This window comes from Neophocaena asiaeorientalis, unplaced genomic scaffold (genome assembly GCF_003031525.2).
Source record: "Neophocaena asiaeorientalis asiaeorientalis breed wild unplaced genomic scaffold, Neophocaena_asiaeorientalis_V1.1 scaffold171, whole genome shotgun sequence".
In the NCBI taxonomy this organism is placed as follows: Eukaryota; Metazoa; Chordata; class Mammalia; order Artiodactyla; family Phocoenidae; genus Neophocaena; species Neophocaena asiaeorientalis.
In genome coordinates, this window is record NW_020174013.1 from 1,459,834 (window position 1) to 1,471,462 (window position 11,629).

Below are 11,629 nucleotides of genomic sequence, written 5' to 3' on the forward strand. Positions count from 1 at the left end.
TCTTTTTGAATTATGGTTTTCTCAGGGTATATGCCCAGTAGTGGGATTGCTGGGTCATAATAGTTCTATTTTTAGTTTTTTAAGGAACCTCCATACTGTTCTCCATAGTGGCTGTACCAATTCACATTCCCACCAGCAGTGCAAGAGTGTTCCCTTTTCTCCACATCCTCTCCAGCATTTATTGTTTCTAGATTTTTTGATGATGGCCATTCTGACCGGTGTGAGATGATATCTCATTGTAGTTTTTATTTGCATTTCTCTAATGATTAATGATGTTGAGCATTCTTTCATGTGTTTGTTGGCAATCTGTATATCTTCTTTGGAGAAATGTCTATTTAGGTCTTCTGCCCATTTTTGGATTGGGTTGTTTGTTTTTTTGATATTGAGCTGCATGAGCTGCTTCTATATTTTGGAGATTAATCGTTTGTCAGTTGCTTCGTTTGCATATATTTTGTCCCATTCTGAGGGTTGTCTTTCCGTCTTGTTTATGGTTTCCTTTGATGTGCAAAAGCTTTAAGTTTCATTAGGAGTTTTCTCTAAATGTTTGATAGAACTCTCCTATGAAGCCATCTGGTCCTGGGCTTTTGTTTGTTGGCAGATTTTTAATCACAGTTTCAATCTCAATGCTTGTGATTGGTCTGTTTATATTTTCTATTTCTTCCTGGTCCAGTCTCAGAAGATTGTGCTTTTCTAAGAATTTGTCCATGTCTTCCGGTTGTCCGTTTTATTGGCATATAGTTGCTTGTAGTAATCTCTCATGATCCTTTGTATTTCTGCAGTGTCAGTTGTTACTTCTCCTTTTTCATTTCTAATTCTATTGATTTGAGTCTTGTCCCTTTTTATCTTGATGTGTCTGGCTAATGGTTTACCAATTTTGTTTTATCTTCTCAAAGAACCAGCTTTTAGTTTTACTGATCTTTGCTATCGTTTCCTTCATTTCTTTTTCGTTTATTTCTGATCTGATCTTTATGATTTCTTTCCTTCTACGAACTTTGGGGTTTTTTTGTTCTTCCTTCTCTAATTGCTTTAGGTGTAAGGTTAGGTTGCTTATTTGAGATTTTTCTTGTTTCTTGAGGTAGGATTTTATTTCTACAAACTTGTTGTTAGAACTACTTTTGCTGCATGCCATAGGTTTTGGGTTGTCGTGTTTTCATTGTCATTTGTTTCTAGGTATTTTTTGATTTCCTCTGTGATTTCTTCAGTGATCTCTTGGTTATTTAGTAGCGTATTGTTTAGCCTCCATGTGTTTTTATTTTTTACAGTTTTTTCCCTGTAATTGATATCTAGTCTCATAGTGTTGTGGTCAGAAAAGATGCTTGATACGATTTCAGTTTTCTTAAATTTACCAAGGCTTGATTTGTGACCCAAGATATGATCTATCCTGGAGAATGTTCCATGAGCACTTGAGAAAAATGTGTATTCTGTTATTTTTGGATGGAATGTCCTATAAATATCCATTAAGTCCATCTTTTTTAATGTATCATTTAAAGCTTGTGTTTCCTTACTTATTTTCATTTTGGATGATCAGTCCATTGGTGAAAGTGGGATGTTAAAGTCCCCTACTATTACTATGTCACTGTTGATTTCCCCTTTTATGGTTGTTAGCATTTGCCTTATGTATTGAGGTGCTCCTATGTTGGGTGCATAAATATTTACAATTGTTATATCTTCTTCTTGGATCAATCCCTTGATCATTATGTAGTGTACTTCTTTGTCTCTTCTAATAGTCTTTATTTTAAAGTCTATTTTGTTTGATATGAGAATTGCTACTCCAGCTTTCTTTTGGTTTCCATTTGCATGGAATATCTTTTTCCATCCCCTTACTTTCAGTCTGTATATGTCTCTAGGTCTGAAGTGGGTCTCTTGTAGACAGCATATATATGGGTCTTGTTTTTCTGTCCATTCAGCCAATCTGTGTCTTTTGGTGGGAGCATTTAGTCCATTTACATTTAAGGTAATTATTGATATGTATGTTCCTATTCGCATTTTCCTAATTATTTTAGGTTCGTTATTGTAGGTCTTTTCCTTCTCTTGTGTTTCTTGCCTAGAGAAGTTCCTTTAGCATTTGTTGTAAAGCTGGTTTGGTGGTGCTGAACACTCTCAGCTTTTGCTTGTCTGTAAAGGTTTTAATTTCTCCATCAAATCTGAATGAGATCCTTGCTGGGTAGAGTAATCTTGGTTGCAGGTTTTTTTCCTTCATCACTTTAAATATGTCCTGCCAGTCCCTTCTGGCTTGCAGAGTTTCTGCTGAAAGATCAGCTGTTAACCTTATGGGGATTCCCTTGTATGTTAATTGTTGATTTTCCTTTGCTGCTTTTAATATTTTTTCTTTGTATTTAATTTTTGATAGTTTGATTAATAGGTGTCTTCACATGTTTCTCCTTGGATTTATCCTGTATGAGACTCTCTGTGCTTCCTGGACTTGATTGACTATTTCCTTAAACATATTAGGGAAGTTTTCAACTATAATCTCTTTAAATATTCTCTCAGTCCCTTTTTTTTTTTCTCTTCGTCTTCTGGGACCCCTATAATTCGGATGGTGGAGTATTTAATGTTGTTCCAGAGGTCTCTGAGACTGTCCTCAATTGGTTTCATTCTTTTTTCTTTATCCTGCTCTGCGGTAATTATGTCCAGTATTTTATCTTCCAGGTCACTTCTCCATTCTTCTACCTTGGTTATTCTGCTATTGATTCCCTCTAGAGAATTTTTAATTTCATTTATTGTGTTTTCATCATTGTTTGTTTGCTCTTTAGTTCTCCTAGGTCCTTGTTAAATGTTTCTTATATTTTCTCCATTGTATTTCCAAGATTTTGGATCATCTTTACTATCATTACTCTGAATTCTTTTTCAAGTAGACTGCCTGTTTCCTCTTCATTTGTTTGGTCTGGTGGATTTTTACCTTGCTTCTTCATCTGCTGTGTATTTCTCTGTCTTCTCATTTTGCTTAACTTACTGTGTTTGGGGTCTCCTTTTCGCAAGCTGCACATTCATAGTTCCCATTGTTTTTGGTGTCTGCTCCCAGTGGGTAAGGTTGGTTCAGTGGGTTGTGTAGGCATCCTGGTGGAGCAGACTGGTGCCTGTGTTCTGGTGGATGAGGCTGGATCTTGTGTTTCTGGTGGGCAGGACCACATCAGGTGGTATGTTTTGGGGTGTCTGTGAACTCACTATGATTTTAGGCAGCCTCTCTGCTAATGGGTGGGGTTGTGTTCCTCTCTTGCTAGTCGTTTGGCATAGGGTGTCCAGCACTGTAGCTTGCTGGTCGTTGTATGGAGCTGGGTCTTAGCATTGAGATGGAGATCTCTGGGAGAGCTTTTGCCATTTGATATTACATGGGGCCAGTAGGTCTCTGGTGACCAATGTCCTGATCTTGGCTCTCCCACCTCAGAGGCTCAGGCCTGACACCCGGCCAGAGCACCAAGACCCTGTCAGCCACATGGCTCAGAAGAAAAGGGAGAAAAAAAAGGAAATAAATTTTTAAAATAAAATAATTAAAATGGAAAAATTATTAAAAATTAAAAAGCAATTTAAAAAAAAGAAAGAGAGAAAGAAGAGAGCAACCAAACCAAAAAAAAAATCCACCAATGATAACAAGTGCTAAAAACTATACTAAAAAAAACAAAACAAAAGGACAGTCAGAACTCTAGGACAAATGGCAAAAGCAAACCTATACAAACAAAAATCACACAAAGAAGTACACATATACACACTTACAAAAAGAGGAAAAGGAAAAAAATATATATATACAAGGAAGAGAGCAACCAAATCAATAAACAAATCTACCAATGATAATAAACTGTAAATACTAAACTAATATAAACATAAAACCAGAAACAAATTAGATGCAGAAAGCAAACCCCAAGTCTACAGTTCCTCTAAAAGTCCACTGCTTCAATTTTGGGATGATATGTTGTCTATTCAGGTATTCCACAGATGCAGGGTACATGAAGTTGACTGTGAGATTTAATCCACTGCTCCTGAGGCTGCTGGGAGACATTTCCATTTCTCTTCTTTGTTCACACAGCTCCTGGGGTTCAGCTTGGATTTGGCCCCTCCTCTGCATGTAGGTCGCCTGAGGACATCTGTTCTGTGCCCAGACAGGACAGAGTTAAAGGAGCCGCTGATTAGGGGTCTCTGGCTCACTCAGGCCAGGGGGACGGAGGGGTACAGAATGCAGGGTGAGCCTGCAGAGGCAGAGGCCAGTGTAACATTGCAACAGCCTGAAGCACGCCATGTGTTCTCCTGGGGAAGTTGTCCCTGGATCACGGGACCCTGGCCGTGGCGGGCTTTACAGGCTCCTGGGAGGGAGGTGTGGATAGTGACCTGTGCTTGCACACAGGCTTCTTGATGGCGGCAGCAGCAGATTTAGCATTTCATTCCCGTCTCTGGTGTCCGTGCTGATAGCTGTGGCTCATGCCCGTCTCTGGAGCTCATTTAGGCAGTGCTCTGGATCCCCTCTCCTGGCGCACCCCAAAACAATGGTCTCTTGCCTCTTAGGCAGGTCCAGACTTTTTCCCGGACTCCTTCCCGGCCAGCTGTGGCGCACGAGCCCCCTTCAGGCTGTGTTCACGCAGCCAACCCCCATCTTCTCCCTGGGATCTGACCTCCGAAGCCGTAGCCTCAGCTCCCAGCCCCAACCCGTACCGGCAGGTGAGCAAACAAGCCTCTCAGGCTGGTGAGTGCTGGTCCGCACCAATCCTCTGTGCGGGAATCTCTCCGCTTTGCCCTCTAGAAGGCACCCCTATATCTTTTTTTTAAACCAGCAAAACTCCATGCAGTTAAATATCCTAACAGAACCTGAAAATGCAGAGTAACTTAAATATCTGAGAAATATTTTATGAGAGAAATTCTTGTCAGTATAAGAACTCTGTGTTTGATTCGTTTTTGTAATCTACTTCTACTGATAATTTAAAAAATAAGCTACCTGTTGAATCTGCCAGGGTGATGGCTTTTAACTTAAAATCAGACCTTTAGTATATGTTATGTGTGTGGGGAGAGCTAAGGCTTTGTTTAGTTCCATGCTTGTAGGAGGCTTTCACTGCTCTGTCACATTATTTCAAGCAATGAAATGATATTTAGACATTTATAGTCAATTGTTCTGTGAAAAGTTAGTAGAGATCCCAACTCAAGCAAAAGGGCAAAGAATGACTTAAAATTTTTTTTTTAAATCAATGATATGGGTCCAAGTGATGATTAGTAGTCATAATACTTGATTTATTTCAAATTACACTTTTCAGTTTTGGAAGTGCTTTTACATTCATTCACAACAGTCCTCTCAGGTAGATATTGTAATGCCCATTTTAGAGATTAACAAGAGGCTTTGAGGTTTTAAGTGCTTTGTGCAACAATCACACAGTTGGAAATTTTCTGATTAAGTGATAGAGTGCCATTTCCACTAAACTGCATGGCAAAAAGTCACTTAAAGACATGAGAAAAATCTTAGAGTTCCTAAAAAGATTAGAAAAATATCCAGGGGGAAAATGGATTAATTGTAATAAAACTAGATAAACGTAGATATGTTCATGAACATATGTGATATAGCCAAACTGTAAGCAATGTAAAGACAAGATATAGATATATCTTAAGAAAAAATATATATAGTTTAGGAAAATTTTCTGTAAAGTGAATTACTATTAAATGAAGCTTATCTTTTCACTCATTTCCATTTTAAAATAAAAGGCACATTACATAGAAAAGTATCTTTGTGTATGGTGAAGTAACAATTAAAATGCAAAAAGTACTTTTAACAATACCCAAAGAGAAAAATAAACATTTTTGACAAATTATACGTATCAAAAGACTTCAAAACCCAAAATACTACACTGAGTTAAAACATTTTCCAGAGACACTGGAGCTAGAATCATGTCTCACTCACCTTGTAGAACATTTTAATGCTAATTTAGGTGGTTCTAGAAGACTTCCTTGGTTTTCAAAATCATCTGGATCTTTTTACTAAAGCTGGGAATTACCTTAACAGGAAGTGCAACTTTGTATTTCATATTAGAGCTAAAATTTAGAATGCAAGTATCAAATTATCTTATTTCTCAAATTTCTCCTTTAACAAGAGGCAGTGCTTCTTTTTAAATCTAGACTATTTTCCTTACAGAACAGTGTTATACTATAGAAATGATTGTTTATTGTATGTCATATATTTTACCTTAAATTAATGAATATTTTCTACAGGAGCATACAATTTTGATTTTTATAAAAACCCAGCATCAATTAAGAAAAAGAAAATACGAAATGGAGTTGGCTTTAATAAACAGAGATGAAATAACAGTTTAAAACTATCAAAAGTAGTCTGTGTAAAATAGAGTAATTTAGTTTCTTAACGTCTTATCCTCCACTGATGAAGGACCATTGTAAAACTGGTTTGAGAAACTGGAAGACTGGTGTTTGATCCTGAAAAATAAACTATTACAGGGAGGGCATAGAAGTCTACAGACGTGGACATGCTTGTCTTCAGTCAAAAATCAAGATGAAAATCTTGACTACTCTCAGTGCTCCATGGCAGCTGGACTTCCCACATCCCTGCTTTTGTTTGCTAATCCCACCAGGCAGCTCCTTCTATACTCCTCACCCACAGACCTCCTCCCTCAGACATGGGGTTTCTAAATCTAGCAGTTCTAGTCATGGATTTTACAAGCTCTGTTCTGACCCATCTTGGCCATCTTCCTCACCAATTTGTGGCTTCATGCAGAGATGAACTGCCCTCCTCCCACCTTCTCCTTGCACTTTCCCCACCTACTCACTATGAAAAAGTGCCCTTGTGAAAAGGATTTGTTAGTTACCACACTTTGGATAAGATGCTAGCACTGTGTCATCGCTTCTGGCTTCAAAGGCTTCCAAGGCTTGGGAAGTCTCTGAGGTGCACATGATGATTGGGTAAGGAGTCCCCTGATAGGTGAAAAACAGGTGTGACAGTGCAGTTTCTTTTGATTTTTCCAAAGCTTCATCAATGTAGTCAATAAATTTGGAATTAGCAGTCATGTTGGCTCCCTGCTAAAGAACCTGCTCTTTGATTGTCCAGGGACAGTGGTAGCTTTTAATGGGGTTTTTCAGGAGGTGGAATAAAGGGCTCCTCCCATTCACATGAGAGAGAAATAACTTAATTCTCATCCACCCCCACCCCCAGCTTTCTGCATACCCACCTCTGACGAAAGGCACACTGCAGGTGCAAAACAGGCTGAGGATCAGGGAGTATTACCCCAAGGGTTGATTATATTACCATTATAGGCAACCCTCCCAAGGAAAGTAAGAGTAGAATCTCTTAATAGACAATAATAGCTACTAAATATCTAACACATAGGTATTTAATTGAATCAGGTATAAAATTTTCCTATTAGCAAAAAGCAATTTATGGATGAAATCTCTCTCCTTGGTTGATAGCTTTGAACATACATCCTCCATGGTGTGATGCAGGGGTGGAAAAATTTTCCCTTCTTCCCTTCTAGGTTTTTTGGATTGTCTAATAATTAAATTGATATAAGATAGATCAACAGGAGAAAAAAAGAACAAAATTCTGTACTTAATGGGGGTTCCATTATAATATGCAAACTCAAAAGGCCATCAGGTAATTGAAGCTTATATAACATCCTGAGTTTGGGGGTTTGGGGATACAAAGGGGAGGAAAGCCACTCACACAAGGTAGAGGAGATGTTTAGAGAACTAGGGTTGCCCTGTTTTGCAGATAAGTTTTTTAGGTAAAAATGTATCCCTGGTAACATGTCTCTTCCCGTACAGCCCTTATTTCCAATGTAGACTTAGGTAACTGAGGGGGAAAGTAAAGAGCTTTTCCTGAATCTGCTGGGTTTTTTAATTGCCTTCAGCTCAAAATAATCCTCATGCCAAAGTGGCATGTTTTGGGGTGGCAAAACCTGGTCTCCTTCAGTAGTGACAAGGAAGTGATGGAATTGCTCGGTAATTTAGTGGGGTGGAAAAGAGGCAATCCTAGGTACCAGTCTCAGATCTGTCATTTCCTGCCTCAATAGATTTAGAAGTCTGCAGACCCGAGTTTGAGTCTCGGCTCTACCACTTACTAGTTGTGGTTTTTTTGTTTGTTTGTTTTATTGAAGTAGAGTTGATTTACAATGTTGTGTTAGTTTCAGATATACAGCAAAGTGATTCAGTTTTTTTTTCAGATTCTTTTCCATTATAGGTTATTACAAGATACTGAATATAGTTCCCTGTACTATACAGGGTCCTTGTCATTTATCTATTTTGTATATAGTACTGTTTATCGATTTTATATATAGTAGGGTGTATCTGTTAATCCCAAACTCCTAATTTATTCCTCTCTCCCTCCTTTTACCTTTGGTAACCGTAAATTTGTTTTTTTATGTCTGTGAATCTCTGATTTGTAAATAAGTTCATTTGTATCATTTTTTTAGATTCCACATATAAGTGATATCATATGATATTTGTCTGTCTGTCTTACTTCACTCAGTATGGTAATCTTTAGGTCCATCCATGTGGCTGCAAATGGCAATATCTCATTCTCTTTTATGTCTGAGTAATATTCCATTGTATATATACCACGTCTTCTTTATCCATTCACCTACTGATAGACACTTAGTTTGCTTACATGTCTTGGCATTTTAAATAGTGCTGCTATGAACATTGAGGTGCATGCATCTTTTCAAATTAAAGTTTTCATCTTTTCCAGATATATGCCCAGAAGTGGAATTGCTGGATCATATGGCAACCCTATGTTTAGTTTTTTAAGGAACCTCCATACTGTTCTCCATAGTGGCTGCACCATTCCTACCAACAGTATAGGAGGGTTCCCTTTTCTCCACACCCTCTCCAGCATTTGTTTTCTGTTTTTTAAAAATTTTTTATACATTTACTTTTGGCTGTGTGGGGTTTTCATTGCTGTGTGTGGGCTTTCTATAGTTGTGGCGAGCAGGGGCTACTCTTTGTTGCAGTGCGTGAGCTTCTCATTGCGGTAGCTTCTCTTGGTGCAGAGCGTGGGCCCAGGCACGTGAGCTTCAGTAGTTGTGGCTCATGGGCTCAGTAGTTGTGGCTCGTGGGCTCTAGAGCACAGGGTAAGTAGTTGTGGCGCACAGGCTTAGTTGCTTCTGTGGCATGTGGGATCTTCCCGGACCAGGGCTTGAACCCGTGTCCCCTGCATTGGCAGGCAGATTCTTAATCACTGCACCACTAGGGAAGCCCTCAGCATTTGTTATTTATACCCTTTTTGATGATGACTAGCTGTGTTATTTTGAGTTCATAATACACCTTCAAATGTATATGTAAAATAGAGATAAAGAAAGCTGCCTTTCCTGACCTATTTAACAATAGAGTTTTATGATTTCTAGAAGGGAGATGCTTTATCAAGGGGAGCACACAATGCAATGGTGTCTCCTGTCCTCTCAGTCCATGCCCTGCTGGTTCAAGGTCCCTGGAGTGAGAAGCTCACTCTCTGTGACACAGTTTTTCCCCAGCAGTGCTCTCTTATTTTTCCTTTGGATGAATCGGACTAAGATCCCCGCCTCCTTTGCCGCTTGGTATGGCCCTGGGGCTAGTGAGAAGTGAGCAGAAGTAATGTGTGCAAACTCATGGTCAGGACCTTGACACAGGAAGTTGATTGTTCTCTAATTTTTCTCTCTCCCCTTTCCAATACCTGGAGGACAGATGTGATGCTTGCAAGACAGACTTGCTAATTCAGAGGAAAACAACACTCCAGGGGATGGTAGATACAGCAAGTGGTGAGTCACCCTTCCAACACCCACCCTACGTGTAACAAACCTCCTGAACTGTGTGTGAAAGAATACAATTATCTATCTTGTTGCAGCCACTGGATTTTTGCAGTCTCCTTGTAACAGCAATTTAGCCTGTATCCTATCTAGTACACTTTCGTGGTCACAATGTACTCTCTTTGGCTTCTTCTTAAGTCGGGTTTCCATAAACATCTACTGAGCTTTTTTTCTTCTTTCTCCCATTCTCTTCTCCTCATCATTCTTCTTACTCTTCCTCTATTTTTTTTTCACTAACGCTACGAACATAGTTTTTTGAAAAGTCTATTTACCTTTCTCTGAAGTAACGCTAACACTGACAAAGTTAACTCCTAGTTGTGTGTAGTTACCTAGCTGCCACAGTCATTCATATATCATTTAAAATAATACCCAACATTATTGATCACTTGTATGTAGCAGACATCCTGCCAAGCCTGTAACATTACATGGATGACTTAATGTAGCTTCACAACAGCCCTGTGAAATCGGTGTTACTATTGTTACCATTTTACAAGGGGGTTCATTGGAGTTTTACAGAGGCGGAGTGAGCCATTTGAGGAGCTGGGGTTGGAATGCAGGCAGTGCAGGTGAGTCACCTGGCAAAAGATAATTACAGCAAGATCCCTCTTAGAGCCCCCAGTGTAGTTGTCAGTATTACTGCATTCTTCGTGCTTCTTTACCTGCTGTGAGAAGGAAGGCCGCGAGACTTTTCACTGAAAAAAAAAAATACCTTACCTTCTGAGGAGACAGATTTTTATGACAAGTCATAAAATTCCCTGGATTCTAAAACATTTTAATTAATAACAGCATTTTGGGACAAACACTATATTAAATGTATCCATCGATTGTGAGATGCATTCCAATTTCAGAAATGTAAACATACGGAAGCATCATAGAATTGAGGAAATTTTACCTGTCAACATAAAGTGTCTTAGTGAGGCAGGTGGTGGATGTGGGAGAGGAAATTTTAATCTCCATTTTACTGAAGGGAAAGAACTGATCCAAGGGGTTTCCTAGATAAGAATGGGTATCTAGGGTTCATTATATTTGTGATTATATTTTTGAGGTTTGTAAAATTAAAATATTTGAGGGTCTTGTTGTTTTTCTCTTTCCATACAGCACTCTCCCTTGAAGGTCTTATTACATTACATTGTAATAGGATGTTATTCAGTGTAGGTGGGAAGGTTGTGTATTTCAGAATCTCCCTCCCAAAAAAAGAAAAGGTGTAAGACCGGACCCCTGCCAAGCTGCTTCGTGGGATTGTCCCTTATATTGTAAAGAGTCTGTTTCCCTGGGGAAGGTAGAATTTAAGACATTAATTCAAACAGTGACGTTAAAAAAAAACATGGCTGGATCCTGTTCTGACACTAATGCCTGTAATTACAGGAGGATTTGGGGGCTGTCTGGAATTGGTAATGTGATCTCTGATTCTTGTTAGTCTCCCTAGGTTCACAGCAACCTGTCAACCTTACAATTCTGAGTACTTGACTCTTGATTGTCTGGCATGCATGATTGCATAATAACCCAGATTGGATCATGCATTTGCACTAGTGAGCCTTTGACTGCAGGTGGGCCTGATGTTCTGTGAAATCCCAGCTTCCCGTTTGGCTCCTGGGTCCACCCAGGCCTGAGGTAAGTGGTGGTGGACCTCTCAGATGGTGCTGCCCTGGCTTGGCTCTTGCCTCTGGTGGCAGCAGCCTAGGAGGCTTATTATATTATATTTTATTTATTTATTTTATTTTTGGCTGTGTTGGGTCTTCGTTGTGGTGTGCGGGCTTCTCATTGCGGTGGCTTCTCTTATGGAGCACGGGCTCTAGAGCGCAGGCTCAGTAGATGTGGCGCCCGGGCCCAGTTGCTCCACAGCACGTGGGATCTTCCTGGACCAGGGCTCGAAA